Source organism: Cryptomeria japonica, chromosome 9, assembly GCF_030272615.1.
Source record: "Cryptomeria japonica chromosome 9, Sugi_1.0, whole genome shotgun sequence".
Taxonomy (NCBI): Eukaryota; Viridiplantae; Streptophyta; class Pinopsida; order Cupressales; family Cupressaceae; genus Cryptomeria; species Cryptomeria japonica.
Window position 1 is genome coordinate 292066567 of NC_081413.1, and position 21346 is coordinate 292087912.

Consider the following 21346-nt stretch of genomic DNA (forward strand, 5'->3'; position numbering starts at 1 on the left):
TTTTGATGGGCCAACTACACTAACTACATTTGTCGGTGGACAAATTTTGTCCTTGGAGAACCAAGTTTTTGCATTTGAGAAAGAAAAAGATAAAATATTGAGGAGAGCAAGAAATTTAAGAGGGCTGGTGAGTCCAAGACTTGACTCTTTGGGTGTTCACAAGAGAGAATGCATGGATATGATAGAAAATCCCACACTGGTAGATACCCAAGAGAAGGAATCATTTGCCCACTTAATCAATGGGCTTGCATCGATATCAGATACTTTCAAATTAGGATGGGACACATATCTTCAATTGCTAAAAAAAGCATACCCATAAATTCTGAAGATGACTAAGATTGAATGACTATGACCGTATTCTTTCATTCTTTATTATTTCACCAGTCTTTGGCATTAATGTAAAAGGGGGAGTATATACATTTGTAAAAAATATCAAGAAATATGTTATTAGTTGAAGTGTGTTGCTCAGGGGGAGCACACCGACAGGGAATCCATTTTTCATATGAGTATTTCCATCAATGCCAAAGGGGGAGATTGTTGGCAATTGACACTCATTGGATTCATTTTGTTGTCATTGATGGCAACACGATCAGATAGAAGGAAACAAGACTTAATGAAAGTCTCAAACCGGCACTAGGAGGCATATACCAACATTGGAAGCATTCAGGGCTACACCGACACTGACATTAGTACTTCAGGAAGCTGACATCAAGGAAGGTTTATTTTGTAAATCATTTTGTAATTATTGTCAAGGATGACATTGAATATCTTTTGTAAATGCATTATAAGCAGTCATAAGGCATATCATATGTAATAGGTATATAAGTCAGTCTGCTAGATCAATTAATATATATAGAAGAGGGTATAGAGATAGACATATAGTAGAACTGTGAGATGCGAAATATATGTATGGAGATCATTTTTGTATGCGAAAATTGTATCATGCAATAATCTATGGATAGCTCAGAAAGCACTCTTGGAGGAGAAGCAATACCAGTAATAGTTCAAGACTGTGAACCGATATAGAGCAGAAACATAACTGGAACTCTATCTGGCATAGTAGATGCATTCTTGAGTTCATTTTCAGTAATTTACTTTGGCAGAAAGCTTGTAGTCAGTGAGGCTCTTTAGTGATGAGCAGTATGATCTAGGCAGTATGCCTTCTTGCAAGTGCAGGCCCCTGTTTATGTAATATCTTTTCAAATGGCCAGTGAACTGATATTGTGGGTCACAAATCCCACCATGGTTTTTCCTCATTGAGGTTTTGCACATATAAATTCTATGTGTTATTATGTTAATTTATGTGGATGATTTATTTGCTCCTTGTTATATGCTTATTTGTTTACTGACACATACATGCATGGTTTAGAAGGTTAAATATTGTTGATTCTGACAGAACACTGATTCACCCCCCATCTTAGTGTTCTCATATCCCAACAAAAAGCCATTTTAATATTTCATATACTCCTATAAAAATAATAGCTTTTAAACTTGAAAGTATATATATATTTGACACATTTCTATTTACTAACCTACAACTAGTTAAACAAATTGAAATAAATATCCCCAAAAAGTTATATATATATATATGTGTGTGTGTGTGTGTGTGTGTGTGTGTACACACACACACACACATCTACACACATACATACATACACACACACACACATACATACATACATACATACATACATACATACACATACATACATACATACACATACATGCATGCATGCATGCATACATACATACATACATACATACATACATACATATTTAAATATATTTCAAACTATTTTTAAAAAAAGAAAATACAATGTATATATATATATATATATAAACCGAAGACTGCTTTAAAAAAATGCAAAACAAAAAAATAACGTAGAGAGGGGCGGCGAGTGAGGCACGACTCACCTAGGTGGGCCACGACCCTCATTGTGTGGGCCACGACCCACATAGGTGAGCTGCACCCCACCTATGTGGGACATGATCATACGGTGGCACCCCACCTTCCCCTTTGACCCTGCAACTCAACACAAACTCACCATCCATCCCGCCCATGGGCCTGCTAAAAAATGGCGGCCATAATATTTTCGAATCTTGCAATAAAAAACAAAATAAAATGGAATCCCTAACTCATGTTAGGGAAAAATAAAGGGGTACACAATAAAGAAATAAAAGAAACCCTAACAATATAATAAAGAAATGGGGTTGGGGTTTAGGAGATTAAAGTGACATTTTGGAAATAATTGTATGTGTATTTGTGTGTATATATATATATACACACACATTTGATTATAGTCTTTTTAAAGAGATAAATAGGGATGTAATCCTTTCATCCTATGAGGTTATTATATATATAGGTATACATAAATAAATTTGAATATTACACACACACACACACACACACACACACACACACACAACAAATATAAATATACACCTTGGGTTAATAAAATATTATTATTACCCGAGGATCATTATAATTTTAAATAAAGTGTAATGACCCTATTGGTTATTAGATAACCATGACTATTAAATTAATATTGATATGAAAAGTTTATATTAATAGTAATGTATTAAAGTTGGTAAAGTCGCAATTAAATAATACATTGAGCATTAACATTTAAAATGGTATTATTGAGTTAATTTAATTAACTCTAAACGAAAATGGACTTTAATTGTTATTCCCAAAAAAATGGATTATAATCATTTGGGAAAGTTATATTTTGAACGAATGTAAACTATTCAAGCTCTTAGATTTGATTTAATAAATAATCTAATTAATCAAACTAAAGTATCATTGTTAACCCTAGGGATGGTATCTCTAATTTATTCTGAAGAACTATTCCCCATTAGATGCAATGTAGAGCAATGGCTTAAGGGGTTAATTTACCCCACATAGTCAGTCTACGATCAAGTTGCAATCTTATTTAAATTTTAAAAAAACATTTGATCATTCACATTGAAGATCTCATTAAGTTGTCACTAGGATAATCAAGATAGAGAAACTAAGTGAATAACCACATCTTCACTTTACATAAAAGCAAGTAATTAAGGCATTTAAAAATAATAATTGTTGTTGTGTTTTTGCCCTAAATTTTAGGCACTACAAAGGAAGCCCCTATTAAATTGCAAGGTGAATTTTCTATGGAGGAGCTTCAACACCCTTGGAATATGGTATGTTTAATGGTCATGAAATACTTTACCCTTGAGGGTCATTATAATTTTTTTTACTATTATCATATGCCTTTGTTGAATCATTTCAAAAATCATGATCTTATTTGCCTTCCTTTCTATCTCCTACATTCCCTTGAAAGCTCTATGAAGGAGACCCTAGACCCTAAGATAAGGACAAAAGACCAATCCTTCTCCACTAGGGTTTGTTTTACAAACTCTATGCTTACCTCTCAACTTTATGTCCCTTTTGTAACATTGTGTTAATTCAACCCCCTCTTCATGCTTCTCAACCCTTGGCTGCATTTGTCGGTGGAATTGCCCCCTCTAGATTTTTCCAGCTTTCAGGTGAAGCCTTTGCTTCTTCACCTCTCCCTTCTTCCTCTATGACCATTACATAATTAACCCCTCCAAATTTTTCCTCTCCTACTATTGTTAAAGGGAAAACCATTTTCTCTAAATCCGTTGGAAAAAGGAAAAGAATAATAATTGACGACTCCAGTTCAAAGGATACAGATGAAGAGGACCCTAATGTGGAAATTGAGGGAAGGAGAAGATCATGAAGGATTGCCTCTTGGGGTGCTTGAGGGAAAAAAATGGAGAAATAGATTTCTATTGAAATAAAAGAGGATATTGAAGGGGGTGGTGGTAATGGTGGAAATTTAAACGAGCTTGAGGATGAGGATGTGCACACATGGAATATTGGTGTTGACAATGAGGGTGGTGTTTTCCCTCTGCTGGACCCTCAAGATATGACTAAAGAGAAAGTGGACCTTGTTGATAAATTGGATGAAGTGGCCTTGAAGAAAATTCTGTAGAAAGTGGACCCAATTATTGTGTTGGCATCAAATATTGGTGATGAAGGGTATGAGGAGAAGGAAGGGGATGATTTTGGGGGTGTAGTGGAAAATATTGACAGGGGAAGGAAAGGCATAAAGAAAAAAGGGGAAAAGAAAAAGGCAAAAAGGTGTTGCCACTTTGTTGAGGAAGATCAACAGAATGTGAAGAGGGAAGAGAATGTTGATCTGATCGATCAATTTAGGGATGATGATTTATAGGCCCTAAAGCATGAGGTTTGGGAACTGAGGATTTTGTTGGATAACCACAACATGAATGTTGAACTGTAGTGTTGGCATATGTGCAAAGCTTGACATGATGATATTGTATGTTGTCATTGATGTCAATATGTTGAAGTGTGAACCGGTATATGTGAAAAAGTGAAGTGGTATGTTGGAATGAGAACTGATATATGGTAAGTTTTGTATCGGGGTTTCATTTGGCATGACTACCGGTTGGTAGTCTCAACTTTAGGGTTTCCGGTTGATGCATTCCAAGCCTGTGTGGTTCAACCTGTTGGGACTAATTAAAATTGAGTCAAAGTTTGTAGGCCTATTTCAGATTTTTGCTTTTCATCTCCGAGCATCTTCAAATAAGTTAGTTTGAATGGCCTAGTTAGCAAGGGGGTAAAATGGAGCCAGTTGATTTTTAGAGGGTAAGGCTCGGGATTCATGTCCCACGCCTTTCATTTGGCCTATTCAGTGATGTGCAACTTTCAGAATTCAATTTGGATAAGTTTATGAGGTACCCATTTTGAGGGGTGAGCTAGAAGTGCATTTTAGGCACAAATGCAGATTTTATTGAGTAGCCTTCTTTGAGCGATTACATCTTTTGCCCTGCTGATCGTCATGGAGAAATTCAAAATGGATTCAATTATATGCATAAATGTGAGTCAACCTGCAAAATTTCAAGTCCTAAAGGATCCATTTACTCAGTTTGCATAGCCAAATCCGTTTGCAGTTTGTGTGGTTTGACTAGTCCCTGTTTTGACAGCTAGTCGGAGCCCTGTTTCGCGTAAGTGTAAAAGTTGCCTCAGTAAGTGTCATGCCATAATGATTGTTCCGAGCTAATGCTAGTATAAATGATGAGCCACGTTTCAAATTTCAAGGCTCTACCAATTTGTTTGATCGGTTTTCAAAAGAGCTCATTTTGCCATCAAATTCAGTTATCCGTACTTTCAGTGATATATCAGTTAATGTAGCCATTTTTGTGTGTGCGCCGTTTGCATCCTGTCAGTCTGGTGATTGAACTGAGAATTCAAAGTTTTAATATGTACTTCAAGGTACCTATGTTCCAAATTTGAGGACCTATGAAGGTCGTTTGATATTTTTGAGAAAGGCGCCATGTGTTGCCAGGACATTGACTTCATCAGGTCCGCAGTGTCGACAAAGCCAGCTGGGCATTTTCAAAAATTAATATCTCTTCACTCGGGACTCATCTTGAGAAACCGTTTGGTAGAAGTCATCCTTGTATATCAGAGTACATGCCTATCAGATGGCAAGCTCCAGAAAGGTGTTTTGACAGGTTTGAAAATTACGTCTTTGCGATTAAATGTGAAAATTGTGGCGTAATTGCCTGAAAGTTGTAAATTTCAGTCTGATGATCTGAAAACGATGCCGATCGTTTCCAAAGGTATGGGTAAGGTCCCTGAAGCATTCCGAAGGTCATTTGCATGAAAACGAATTTTTTTTAAGTCGAACCTACTTTGGGGCCTGACCTGGCTTGTCGCTTCATGCATCTTTTCAGGCAAAGTTAAATTGTTATTTTTGCAATCATATCTTTATATGATTTAAATATGAAGGAATGGTATTTATATTGTTGAAAAGAAGAGATTTGTGGAGTTTGGGAAGTTTTAAAACTTCAAACAAGTGTATGTTGACAATTCAGAACCAGCCTCTTCCCCCAATGTGGCAGTTGAACAGGAAGCTTAAAAGTTTTTTAGCAAAATGAAATGGCAGTCTTATGTGCAGTGTTTGGAGAAGGGAATTAAAACTCCAACAATACCATTGATAGGTGAAGAGCCTCCTTCCTTCTCCCACGTGTTGGCAGCCCTCAAAATATTTCAACAATGGCTGGGGAGTGCAAGTTAAAACCTTCAGCGTTAAATCTTCAGCCAAATTCAATTGGCAAGTGTAAAACTAGTAGCTCTCTGCTGTAGCATGGTCTGGGGCCTCCTTTTTCCCAAGCTAATGCAAATACTAATTTCTTTGCAAGAGTGGAGAAAGTGTTTAAAACTTTATACAAAATCTGAATGTCACTTTTCCCCCTTTGGAATGTGGTGTGGTGAAGGTAATTCTCACGAAGTCTTCAGGCAAGATGCAGTTTGCAGTAGCAAATAACACTCAAACAAATGCAAATTGCAAACATAGTAATGTTTTCCTCCCTCACGTGGTACTATTGGCTACACGTGGTGTTGTGAGGGGGTAGAAGTTTTTTAAAAACAATTGCAGTTGGCTGGCTGTAGAGCCACTTCATCCCCCATGTTAAATCCTTGGTCAATATAAAGGTGAGTGCAGCATGGCAGATTGTGTAGTGAATAAGGGGCCATGGATAATATTCCAAAATAAAAACAGCAGAACTCCCCCTCCCTCTACGTGGATGGCCAAAAAACATTTCTCAAATCCTCACGTGGCATGTTCAGGGGGGGTTTTAAAGAGTTTTTCTTTCTTAAGCAAAAAGAAAAACCAAGCAAATACAATCTACAGGTGCAAACAAGTATTTCCCCCTCCTCTGCGTTGAACATAAAGATGATGGCAATATTGGCATGGTGCCAAACTCTTCCTCTGCGTGGGTGTTGGGCACTGAAAACCTTCAAGTAAATGCAATATGGCTGATGTAGGATGTTGTCTTCTCCTCCCTTGGCCATGATCTTTTATGGTGCAGGTTAGGCATTGGATTTTGCAGAATGAAAAAATCCTCACAGCAGCATGGCACGTGGTGTTTGAAGAGGAGAGACAAGTAAACTTTCAAACCCACGATGCATACTTCTCCCCCACGTGAAACACCAAATGTGAACATAGATCTCCTCCCTCTTTACCATAGCAAGGTGAATATCCCACAAAAAATCGCCATGAAACACTCAGGCAAAGCTCCAAAGTGCAGCTACAGGCAAAACATAATATCCCACATTGCCTAAGAAGTGGACTATCTTGATGTTTATAAGCAAGAACGCACAGTAATAATATGTCTAAGCCATAAAGGTTTTTGACGGATGGTGCTTGATGGAACCCAAGGTGGGCCCACGCGTGAGCATGGATCTTGAGGCGATAGAGGAGATGACTGAGCGGCGACCAGGTGGACCCCACACAGGCATGCTTCCCAAGGTAGATAGGCAAAATTTTGTAGAGGAAGGCCAACTTAATGAGTGAGCAAGTTCGAGATGGATCAATGGTGCGCACTATTTTGCGAAAGGAAGATGCACGCGAGTTACACCCTGCGAAGTTGCGAAATCTAGGTGGCGGGTATAGTCAGCGGTCCAGTAGGCGGGTCCTGGTGAGGTGGTGCCTAGGTGGCGATGACGTGGTGCTGAGGTGGTGTACATGTGGCGGCCAAGTGGTAGTGACAAAGCAGATGACATGGCAGTGATGAGGTGTCATCCAAGGTGGCGTCCGGTCAACCCCATCGACCAATCAGAGGCCGCCACGTGGCAAAGCGTCAGGAGCATGATCAGAGCCAAAAATTAAAATTAAAATTGTAAATGATATAGTTTCAACTATATTAAATTTCGAAAAATTTAAATGATTGAGCACATTGGGGAATTAATTCGCCTAGGGTCTAAATTTTGGCCAAAATATAAAGTGTTATATGTTTTCAGAAAGCTCTCAGAGTGAGGAATCCGATTATGGGGTTAATTTTGACAAATGTGGGATATTGTGTAATTAGTTTGGCCGGGAGTAAAATTCAGTTAGAGAAAAGATATTTGATTTTTTCAGTTGCAGATTTGATTTTCTTCCCTCCTCTTTTTATTCCCAATTCTTCTCAGTTGTAAGGGTTCTAGAAATTTGGAAAATGCTCCAGATTTGATGGCTTCCATTTTCTAAAGATCTTGACCCAAGTTTGTAAATGCTTCTATTTGGTTTCAGGGTATAGAGATTGCAGTGCAGTGTTGTAAATATGGTTTTAATTGCAGGTCTTACTTGTGTCAGGCATGAGTAATTTCCCACAAGATTGTCTCTGTGATATGTTTTTTCATTATTATGAATTCAATCCTCAAGGAGGATGAAATTTGTCATCTCAAGGAGATTGTATGATTGTTTGTAGGCATTCTTCAATGAAGAGTTTAAATTCTATAGTCAGTCATAAATAATGAAATATGTATCCAAATCTGATGAATTTGTGAATGAATCAAATAGTGCATTAATATAAGGTATTGATGCATGAATATCTTGTTTAAGGAAAACAAACTTGCATCTATGATTTATATTTGTAGTTGTAGCGTCGTAAATTGTACGCACTTGCTAGGGTGGTACAATTTCACACCTAGTTTAGCACCCGCCTTGGCGCATTTTGCATTTTGCATTGCATTTCCCCTTTAGCACTTAATTAGTCAAATTAATTAGGTCTAAGGTTCTATTTCATCATCTCCCACATCATAAAGTTGGGCCCTTTCATTAAAGTGTGCCCCTTTCATTTTATTCTTCCAATACATCATTTAATCAAAAACCCTAATTAGGTCCTATTTTGAACTTGGGGGCTTGATTTCGGGGGTCAAAACATCTCGAAATCACCTGTAACTTCGGGATTCTCTCTAAAATCATCATATCCGACGGCCCTGAAAATTTGGTGAAAAGTTGTCGGGACCATGGCACCCGAAGTGCACATGGTCCCGAACATTTTTCCCGAAATTTTAGGAGCACGATCCAATCATAAAATAAAGCTTAACCCCAAGAAATTGGCAGGAGATTCAATCTCTAGGTCGGCCAAAAGTTGAAATTAAGACCTAGGGTTTCATATATAAAAGCTCTCTTTCTTCATTTGAAAGGATCAGAATTTTGGCTTTCGAGGACCTTCTATGCAGCAAAAGAGCAGATCTTTGAAGACTTCAATAACATTCAACATCCATCCATCAAACATTCATCAATTTCATTCATTTAGGGCTTGGGAGACATTGAAGAACAATAGGAGATTACCGACTGAAGATTGGCTTGTACTCCTCCCTTAAGGGTTGGGTATGATTTCATGTTGTTTTCATGTCTTTGCATAAAGCTTCAATATATCCTTCATTCATGCTTTAGATCACTTTGCATCTTGATTTAGAGCATTTACATTATCATTTACAAGCAATTAGGGTTTACTTTCTAGGTTGCTCTAGTTTGCTTTCTTGCATTTAAGGACCTTGCACACACACTAGGTCTGCACACACAATACATTTTACAATACAACTTGGCTATTCGTGGAGGTGGAAATCACCGAAGTGGGGGTTTGACTAAGGCAAAACCCTATATAGCCACCCAAACACCTTTTCAGATATAAGTGCAGGTTTCGGGACTCGGACGACGCCGCAAGTTACAGATCCGGAAGAAGCAGACGGAGACCAAACAACACACCAAATCTCAAAGAAAAAGACCAGGACAGGGGCGTGGGGTGCCCTGGTCCTGCCAGGACAGGGGCGCTGGGTGCCCTGGTCCCTGGGACAGGGGCGCTGGGCGCCCTGGTCCTCCTGACAGACAGCATTTTCAGCATTTTTGATAGCTTTTCAGGGGCAGAATCAGGACAGTGGCGCCCGCGCCCCCGTCCCGAACATTTTCAGTCAGATTTTAACTCTGGGTACGCATTTGCATTCTTGTCTTGTCCTTGTGTTTACAGCTTTCCATTGTTTAAGTTCAATTCTGCAATCTTGTTATTAGTTCATACTTGCACTTTGGGGTTAGGGATTGAACTTGCATCATTCTATCTTTCAATTACAACAAAGGAATAGAAATCCTAATAGGTAGCCCATGGCTCTCTCTTCCACAAAAAGAAGTAGCCAATTGTGTGATACCTCTAGGCTCTTTCGTATTCCACAAATGTGTGATTGAAAGTGAGATTAGGGCATGTTTGCTTAGTGTCACTTTTTGCCCCTACACATTTTTGGTGAACTTGACGTGAATCTATCATTGCTTCCTCTTGCATTGCATTTGTAGATCTAGATCTAGATTTAGTGTGTTTTCATTTCATTTTCATTAAAAAGAAAAAAAAAAAAAAAAGTGTGTTTCTTTGCATTTTGTGTTTAAAATTTTATGCAATTTCAAAATGTCAGATTTTTATTTGCAAGATGTTCATATTTGTGATGATTATGAGTTAGATGAAGCTTTAGATGAATTTTTGAAAGCTAAATATACCAAACCTTCATTTTACCAAAAACTCATAAACATTGTTACTATGCCATTTCATTGTGATGAGAAAGATAAGTCGAATGATTCCTCTCAAGGGTACATTCCTATCAGCTCTTCCACTAAATCTAGTAACATGGTTGTTTTCAATGATCCCCTCTATGAAGAGATATCTCCTTTTGAATCAAAAGATAAACCTTTTTATGATCATGCTTTGTTGGATGATGCCCTTGATGACTTTGTGTCCCCTAAAAAACACTCCCTTCATGAGGATCCTTTTGTGCAAGAAGATGACATTATCCCTAAATTTCCTAGTGATGGCCTTTCCTTTTCCAACAAAATTCCCACTAGAGATGATGAATTAATGGTAAATGCTTACCCTTCTCCTAAAGTTGGTCTTACCCATAAGCATCCCTTAGAGAAAGAAGATGAAATAATAAGCAATTTCCTTAATTCTCTCTCCCCTATTGAACATATTTTGAGGAAAGAGGATGAGTTTAACACATCTATTGATGCTCTCCCTCCTAAGGATGAGGAATTAATAAACAATGTTATCTCCTCTCCCAAAATTGACAACACTTCAAACATTCCTTTCAACAACTTCACTATTTGGGATGAACCATTAGAAGAAGGTGTTGATTATTCTCTACCCTGTGAGAGAACCCTAGCTAAAGGGGATGAAATCAAGATTGGAAACTCCCTTGATAGTTTCTCCCCTTCCTTGAATCTCAATTATTCTGCCTCTGAAAATAAAGCATCTCCCTCTCCTCAACTTGGTTCTACTCATAAGGATACCCTAGTTCAAAGCAAGATGGTTGACATCTCTTTCAAGGATCTCCCTCTCAAAAGTGAGACTTTAGAGAGTAATGTTGATCCTTCTCCTAGAGAGTTTATTCCCCATGTAGATCCTTTAATGATAGAGGATGATATGAGCTTTCCTAGTATTACTCTTCCTACTAGAACATCAATGCCTATCCCTTGTCTCTCTCCTGAAATTGATTTAATCTGTGATAAGATTTTAGTGCAAGAGAAAACTATCAATAATTCTTCCAACACTTTTGTTCATTCCTCTAAACCATCCTCAATCAATTTGATACATGTGAATGAAACACCTAACAAACCTCTCTTCACTGTCTAAGGTGCTTGTCCTTCTCAAAATTCTCAACCTTTAAATAAGCCTATCTTAGTGGTTCAAGGTGGTTATGCTAATGATTCTTTTTGCACTCCTAAGAAACCTGTTATTACTGTGCAAGGAGGTTATTCCTCTAAGAGCCCTTATGAGTATGCTAAGCAATTGACTAGAGAGAGTTATCATGCGGTTGCCCATACTTATAATACTAGAAACAATAGGCAACCTAATCCTCCTCCAGTTATCCCAACTTCACTTCCTCCTTCCCAACCTATTCTTCCCCAAGCTCCACGGATTTCACAAGTTCTTGGTAAGGAATATGATCTCATAGAACAACTTAAAGCTACCCCTGCTAAGATATCCCTTTGGGATTTGATCCAAACTTCTTCCGCTCATCATGGAATGTTACAAGATGCCTTGAAAGATTTGAATGTTCCTCCACCTAATACATCTAGTAATATAGTGTCTTTGGTGAACTCTGTAATGAATCCTAAAACTCAAATTGTGTTTACTCAAGATGAGTTGCCTACTAGTGAAATTCAACATCAATATGATCCCTTGATGATTGTGGTTATCATAAATGACACTGCTATAAGACGAACACTGGTAGATAATGGTTCTGGCCTTAATGTGTGTAGCATTAATCTATTGCATAAGATGAATGTGGATACATCCCTTATTGAGCCTGACTCTCGTCCCATTCGAGGCTTTGATAATGTGGCTAAGTCTTCATTAGGTATTATCACCTTACCCATCACAGTGGGACCCGTTACTTTGCCTACTGCTATCCATGTTATGTCAGGAAATCTAACATACAACTTGTTATTAGGGAGACCTTGGATTCACGGTATGCAAGCTGTCCCCTCTACATTGCATAGACAAGTTAAATTCATTTATAACAATAAGACATATACCTTGATAGGTGATACTAATTTTCAAGCTTGTTTGCAAACATCTAAGCCTTCCTCTTCTAGTAATGACTCTTTGAACAAGATACCTATGGATGAATCCTTACCCTCTGATAATCAAAATTCTTTGGATGAGTCTGAAGCTCCTGAAGAAGATCCTTCTCGACTTGAATATATGCATAAAAAGGCTTTTGATCCTGAGAAGGTTCTCGCAGATGATGATTGGGGATCTGTTGACTTTAATCCCACCTTTGTAGGTGAGTATAGGGTTCCTCCTAGAGAGTTTAAAGTTAAAAAGAAGGAAGAAACTAAAAATCAATCAATCTTACCTGAACCTATGAGCAATAATTTTGTGGCCGCTTCTCAAACTTCATCTCCCCACACCTCTAATTATGAAGAGTTTGATTCTTTGTCTTATGAAAAACCACCTTCTCTTCCTGAAATGGCTGATCGTTATGGTCGTGGTTTTCGCATTTTTGCTAAGCATGGGTATCATGGAAATGGTTGTGGCGCTCATGAACAAGGGATAAAAGTTCCTCTAGAGACTAATTTTCACAATTATGCCTTTGGACTCGGCTATAATCCCTGCAAACATACCAAAGCATCTAAAAGACCATCTCTCAATGTGAATGCTATATTTAGTAGTGATGATGATCTCACTTCAACTAAATCATCTTCTACTTCTATCAACTCTCATTCCCCTCATAAGGAAATCTTGGCAATGAACAAATCTCTTTATGAATCTCCTCAAATTTCTAAATCCACTTATGAATCTTTATCTCCTATTCATCATAAAGTCCTTTCCTCTAGGGATAAGGCTCTAATAAATTACACTCATCCCTCTTCTAAGATTTCATGTGACTTTTTTTCTTCAATCTTTATCATTTTATACATGTTCTTGATCTCACTTATAGTTGAGCATTTAACATGTCATATTCAAATACCTCATTTAGTCTATCATGTCTTTAAATAACATTAATGGCTATTATGTTGCTCATCATTATGTGACATTGGTAGCTCATTTACTGGGGGCTCATTGTCATTCATGATGGTACAATTTCAAGTGCAATCATATTTTTTGAAGCAACATAATAGCCTAATTTTCTTGTTCCTATGGGGACAAGAGTGATTTCATACATCTCTTCTTTTGCTTATGTCCAAATCTCTCCCTAGAAGATTGTGTAAGTCCTTCTCATTGTCCTTATCCTTGGGAAGCAATGATCTTTCCTTATTTTTATCTAAGGATCCACTTTTTCCTATTTTGTGGATGGTGTGGACTTTATTACTTGATGTTATGCCTTGTACGCATTTGTTGTTGTTTGTTCAAGGATTCTCTCTTACAAGAGGTGTAAGTCCTTGACTACAACCTCTTTTGCACTTGGTAAAATACATCCATAATGAATTCACTCTCCTAATTGGGTTAAAAAGAGCGTCATCCTTCATTAAGAATCACTTTCACCTCGCAAAAGAAGGAAGTATTGCATTCTTATTCTCTTCTTTGTCTTATTCTAGAAGATGTTATATTTGTCTAAGACAATTTCTCTCAGGGATAGGTGTCTTTTGTACAAAGATCTCTTCTCCTCTAAGGATCTCCTTTACACATACTACAGGAAATCCCTTTTCAACTATCTTATCCTTGCTTAAAGAGTGCAAAACTCTCTTGCTTGGATCTATGACATTGTTGCATTTTTGGGGTATCTTCTTTTGTGATGAAGGTAGGTATCCTTGTTCTACTTTGCTTATGACATAAACATTACACTTTTTGAGCAATGGGTCATTCTCGGAACCAGAGCACAGACTCTTAGAGCGAGATGTCTCCATTTTTCTTTTATGCAAGGTGATTATTCTCAGAACCAGAGCACAGACTCTTAGAGCGAGATGTCACACTTTTGTACTATACATATACAGGTTGTAGCATACTCAGGCATAGACTCCTATGAGGTGCTTCTAACCTCCCTTACACACACATGCACGAGGTTGAGTGAAACTAGCAGTATAAGGCTAGACTTTCTCACTCTCCTCCCTTACATGGATCACCTAGACAGACTCTAGGGGCTAGTTTTCCATGTCCTTTTTCACATGGATCACCTAGACAAGATCTAGGGGCGAGAAGTCCATGTTTTTCTCTCTCACTATTCTTCTCATGGATCACCAATGTGTGTATTCATGCTTTTTTCCTTTCTTTTCTTCTCTTTGCATTTTGTTTCCATTTACATCCTTCATCTTGTGTTAGAGAACTCTCAAATCCTCACACTCTTTGTTGTGTTGGAATTGAGATTTAGTCCTCTTTCTTACCAAATGATTCTCCATTAGTTTTTGATCTCATATCAAATCTTCTTGTGAGAATTTGTCATCAATTTTCTTTAACAATTTGAAGTGGTAAACATGATACCCTGTTTCAACTCACTAAAATTAGCAAGCCGAAACAGGGGGGGCATATAGCTACCCTCGAATTTTCATCACCTTTCTTAGTAAGCATTAGGTGATTTTGTGATCTAACGTGTGTTTTGTAGGGTGCGGTTCCTAACTGTGTACTGCAGATACCGCTGGGGGCTTCGTTCGACAGACTTATGGATATATCCTTTTTCAAATAATATTTACTTTTCTGTACTTTAGCTTGCATATGCACGTAGTGTTCATATGACTGCTAAAGTGGGGGCTAAATGTAGCATCGTAAATTGTACGCACTTGCTAGGGTGGTACAATTTCACACCTAGTTTAGCACCCGCCTTGGCGCATTTTGCATTTTGCATTGCATTTCCCCTTTAGCACTTAATTAGTCAAATTAATTAGGTCTAAGGTTCTATTTCATCATCTCCCACATCATAAAGTTGGGCCCTTTCATTAAAGTGTGCCCCTTTCATTTTATTCTTCCAATACATCATTTAATCAAAAACCCTAATTAGGTCCTATTTTGAACTTGGGGGCTTGATTTCGGGGGTCAAAACATCTCGAAATCACCTGTAACTTCGGGATTCTCTCTAAAATCATCATATCCGACGGCCCTGAAAATTTGGTGAAAAGTTGTCGGGACCATGGCGCCCGGAGTGCACATGGTCTCGGACATTTTTCCTAAAATTTTAGGAGCACGATCCAATCATAAAATAAAGCTTAACCCTAAGAAATTGGCGGGAGATTCAATCTCTAGGCCAAAAGTTGAAATTAAGACCTAGGGTTTCATATATAAAAGCTCTCTTTCTTCATTTGAAAGGATCAGAATTTTGGCTTTCGAGGACCTTCTATGCAGCGAAAGAGCAGATCTTTGAAGACTTCAATAACATTCAACATCCATCCATCAAGCATTCATCAATTTCATTCATTTAGGGCTTGGGAGACATTGAAGAACAATAGGAGCTTACCGACTGAAGATTGGCTTGTACTCCTCCCTTAAGGGTTGGGTATGATTTCATGTTGTTTTCATGTCTTTGCATAAAGCTTCAATATATCCTTCATTCATGCTTTAGATCACTTTGCATCTTGATTTAGAGCATTTACATTATCATTCACAAGCAATTAGGGTTGACTTTCTAGGTTGCTCTAGTTTGCTTTCTTGCATTTAAGGACCTTGCACACACACTAGGTCTGCACACACAATACATTTTACAATACAACTTGGCTATTTGTGGAGGTGGAAATCACCGAAGCAGGGGTTTGACTAAGGCAAAACCCTATATAGCCGCCCAAACACCTTTTCAGATATAAGTGCAGGTTTCGGGACTCGGACGATGTCGCAAGTTATAGATCCGGAAGAAGCAGACGGAGACCAAACGACACACCAAATCTCAAAGCAAAAGACCAGGATAGGGGCGTGGGGCGCCCTAGTCCCTGGGACAGGGGCACTGGGCACCCTGGTCCTCTTGACAGACAGCATTTTCAGCATTTTTGACAGCTTTTCCAGAGTGCAAAACAGCAGTTTCTAGAGCAGTTTCAGGGGCAGAATCAGGACAGTGGCGCCCGCACCCCCGTCCCGAACATTTTCAGTCAGATTTTAACTCCGGGTACGCATTTGCATTCTTGTCTTGTCCTTGTGTTTACAACTTTCCATTGTTTAAGTTCAATTCTGCAATCTTGTTATTAGTTCATACTTGCACTTTGGGGTTAGGGATTGAACTTGCATCATTCTATCTTTCAATTACAACAAAGGAATAGAAATCCTAATAGGTAGCCCGTGGCTCTCTCTTCCACAAAAAGAAGTAGCCAATTGTGTGATACCTCTAGGCTCTTTTGTATTCCACAAATGTGTGATTGAAAGTGAGATTAGGGCATGTTTTCTTAGTGTCACTTTTTTCCCCTACACAGTAATTCTGTGAGTGACTCTGCTGCCCAATGAACAAGGCACTAGTCTTTGACAGATTTGGAAATGGTCTCAGATATACATTTTAAAAGATAAATCTATTTCCCTTTATGTTTAGGGGTTAATTTTCTATCCTTCCAAAGCTCTATTTCACCTATTATTTGTATAAGATCTAGCCCATCTGTACATGTTACCTAATTTGGTGAGCTTGTGGAATGGTTTGTCTGCTCATTGTTGATGCAGTCTTATGTTTGTGATTGTTGTATTCAATGCATCAAAAGGGTGTCCCCCCCTAGGTCTAGCTGAACCTGAAGTGCAGGAGGATCATTAGGATCCTATGTTATGTTGTCCAAGCCCTGAGGTGTTTCATTGATTGAGATTGGCTATCTCATAGATAGATTTGCAGGTATACTTGGGTTATCACTTTTGGTGAACAACACAACCGATGACATCTTGTGATGAGTTAGCATTTTAATGAAGATCAAATAGTGTTTCCACGTCAGCCTTGTGCGCATGAAGGATTTCCTTGAGGATCTTGCATGGAGATTGATCCTATCTATGTCATAACCCTCCTTTACCTTTTTCAATTGCTACTACTATTGTTATTTCTATTATATCATTTTGAGGTTATGTTAGAAATGAAGTTATTGAATATGATTATAATAATGAACAAACACATAGAAAAATAATTTAAATAGAAATTATTAAATTCTTGAATTTCAAATAAGCACATGTCGTAGGAGAAATTGGAAGCTTCTAGAGGGAATCTTCATCCTCCATTTTCTTGCATGTAACTCCTCCATTTAGTGATCAATCAATTTTGCATGACGATAATTTAGGAAAAAGAATCTCATTTTCAATTAATTCTCTTGATAGTAGAATTCAGGGATCTTTTCTATATAATGTATGCAAGTTTGCAAAAGGAGGGGGTTGATTCATTTCTTGGAAGAAATTTCTCATGATAGAAATAGGATTTCTTTTGTAATCATGTTTTATTGGTAGAATTGTTAAAGTTTGTTTGAAGAAAGTTCACCAAGTTGCAAGGAAGGATCTAGGAAGGACAATGAGAAGATTGGAGGGGATTCAACATCAAGCTTTGACAACCAGGTTCTCTTCTCTCACTTTCCATTAATTACATATGGAAGAAAAGTGTATTATTAAAAAAAAAAAAATAGTTTCTATCATTTCTTTTAGATCTTCAAGTATATAAATTTTTTCGATTGTTTAAAAACAAAGTAAATTCCTTCTTCTTAATTAGGATAATTATTGATAAAAGTACCTTTCACATAATGCATGTAAAAGATATTTTTATTTTTTATTTATTTGATTTTCTTAAAAAAAAAAAAGGAAAAGAAAGAAAGAAATCAGATTTTTTTTATGTTTTTGCTTTCTAAATTCTTTTTTTTCAGTGCAAAAAGAAAAGAAGAAGAAGAAAAAATCATATTTAATTTATTTTTCTTTTGAGAATAAATTCATCTCTCTGTGATTTATTGAATAATGTCTGCATATGAATTATTGAAAAATTTCCCTTCTTCTAAGAAATTAGGAATGTAAATTTTATTCTTTGTGATTTTATGATGATCACCTATGTATCTTGTTCTTTAATATTTTTATTTCTTTAGCTAAATCTTAGAATCAAACCTCTTTGATTATAAGTTGATCTTCTGTACAAATGTTTTCTTGTGAGCAACAAAAAAATGAATTAAAAAAATTCATGCATCTCTCTCTTTGAATGTAGATTCGATCATTGTGTATATTTGTCTTACTTCCCTGTGAATGTATATTGCCCTTATGAGAGAAAATTTATCAGGAAAATTACAATTATGTTGAATGTGTGACAACTATTTCCCTGCAAACCCCCTTATGTAAAATCTTATTCATGAAATACATATAATTTCATCTCAATAAATATAAATATAACTCTGTGATTCTCTCTGTAATCTCTACCCTCTGTTTTTCAAGCATTATGTGCAAATTTCTTTTCTATGAAATTCTATTCCTCTGAAATTTATTTTTCTTTTCCCCATGAATCTCTCTTTTCCTTGTGAATCTCTCTTGTGAAATCCTCTCCTGAGAAATTATTAAAAATATATATTTTTATCTTTGAAGAAAACAGTTGGTTTTCTCTCTACCTGTTCATCTCTGTAGGAAACAAAACTCTAAATCCTTTTTCAATTTTGATTTCTATGTCTTGTAATATAAGTATAGCACAAATCATTTATAATTTTTACTTTTATTTTGTGGTTGTAAATCATATATATATATATATATATATATATATATATATATTATTATTAATCATTATAAAAAAAGGGTATATTAATGCCATGCTGTTACATGCAAAAAAAAAAAAAGAAGAAAAAAACCTTGTTGTTTCCGTTATTGAAGTTCTTTATTTAGGAAGATGAAAGATTCTTTATTGAAACATTCTTTATTTGTTTTAAAAAAAAAGCCTTTTTCATGGGAAGTGGGTGAGGAAGCCTGTGGGCCCACTCCCCACTCCCCTTCCTCCTTTTTAGCCACCCTGTCATTAAAGTAAAGAACTTGTTTTTTTAAAGATTTGTTTGACATGCGTGAATTCAATTGGCATTTACTTATATTTTGAAATATTTTAATCATTATGAAACTCAATTTGTATAAAAAAAATTAAAATAATCAATATAATAAATGATTAAGTGGTACCATAAGTTAATTCAAAGTAAAATAATAATAATAAAATTAATTAGTAAATACATGAAATATAATTTGTCTTTAGTAACCTTAAGAAAATTATAATATGAAATCTATTTGACTATTTATATAGTTGATATTGCTAACAAATTAACATACTTGTTTATACTTTCAATTAAAATTTTATAAAATGGAGTTATCCATAAACAATATTTTCAATTTATTTTCGAACTACCTATTAATTAATAATTTGAAAAATTTGCTTGCTAACCAAATTATTGTTGGTAAACTTTTACTTGGTTACAACCCACTCGTAATTTGGAATCATTCGATTAGATTAGTTTTATTGGGGTTGTTAGCTGACATTTCAAATTCAATATGAATTATATATATATATATGTATATTGCTATGATCATCAATCTAAATTTGTTATGTTCATGCTTAGATGCATAGTCTTCGATCAATTGACTACTTCAAGCATCATGCAAGTTACATAATTGATGTATCATACAAATTACAAGAAGCTAGATATAAAGGTCATTCTCAAATTTGGATAGTAGTCTCTTAGTAGTAGTAGATTGAAATTTATAAATAACCAAGTCATTTAAATTAGTCAAATCTAATAGTAGTCAAATTTTTCTCCTAACTCTAAGGAAATATAAAATTAGTAAAAGGAAGAGCTACGTTTAAGGAAGAGGCAAATTTCTTAGTTGAACTTCATAGTAAAAATCTATTTTTTTAGAATATTAATAATAATTAGGTAGTGGAGAAACTCTATTTCAAAACCAAAAGTTTTATCAATCTAGAGTCATTTAACTATGATTTTGACTTATCTCTTGAACCTCAAATCAAATACTTAGCTTCTATCGTAAGTTTAATAGAACTTAGCTTCGAAGATTAAACGAGTTATGATTGTTATTAGGGAATCCTTACCTTAATATGTGCTTGAGAAACCTATTCCATGATCGCTTAGTAGATTATACAACTATTTTAATTGAGATAACCTATGAGCAAATCTTAACTCTCTTCTAAGAGTTGCGATTAATAAGTTATTATTTGTAGAAAATGTCCAAGGGATAAATAGATTCAAGTGGATAGTTATCTCCTTATAGTATTGCATTAATTCAAGAACCACTAGAAGAAGATTTCATTTATTAATTGGGATTATTTAGAAACCATAATCATATTGGTTAATTAAAAAGTAGATTGTTAAGATCATCTAAAAGTCATGTTCATATTGGTTGAAAGAAAATGAATTGGTTGGAATTAGAAAGGAGTCTTATTTATAACGATTGATTGAAGGTATATTTATTTGAAATATTTAGGAGTCTTATTCACATTGGTTAATAAGCAGTTGGTTGATTTGGGATTTATTCATATTGGATTCTCTTATTTTCAATATTGGTAATAAAAATAGTGTGGATATCAAGGTTATTATTAAAAGCTTTCCATCAAACATGTTAGTAATAATTTCATTTCCAAAGTATTATTATTTGATGATTTCAAATTTCTTCAAACAATTATTAGGACTCATATTTTAAGAAAGGATTATCATTTGTAGAAAATGCTTAAAGAATTAATTTTTATGTTTCTCTAATTGGAATAATTAGCTGATTTAACAATGATGCGGTTATTATTAAGCTTATCATTAAATAGTTCTTTTTCTTCCTTCAACAAATAAGTGATAAATTCATTTCCAAAGTTTTGTTGTTTAATCATTTTTCCTTAAGTAATCTAATACCTTTAAAATATTAAGAGTTGTACTCAAGAGTAATGGATGTTCCAAAAAAAATTTATATTAAAAGTGAATTCAGGTTCTTTTGATAAGTTATCTTTTACAAAGTATTAAGCAATTTGTACTTCATACATATTTAATCTAGCCTTAAAGTTTTAATCATGGTTTCTTTTCAAGAAAATGCTATTCCAAATAGTTGATTTGTTTATGCTCCTTTCAACTACTAAGTTCAAGCATGAAATAGTTCATTTCCATTATTATTGCTTCTCTTGATATTCACGAAT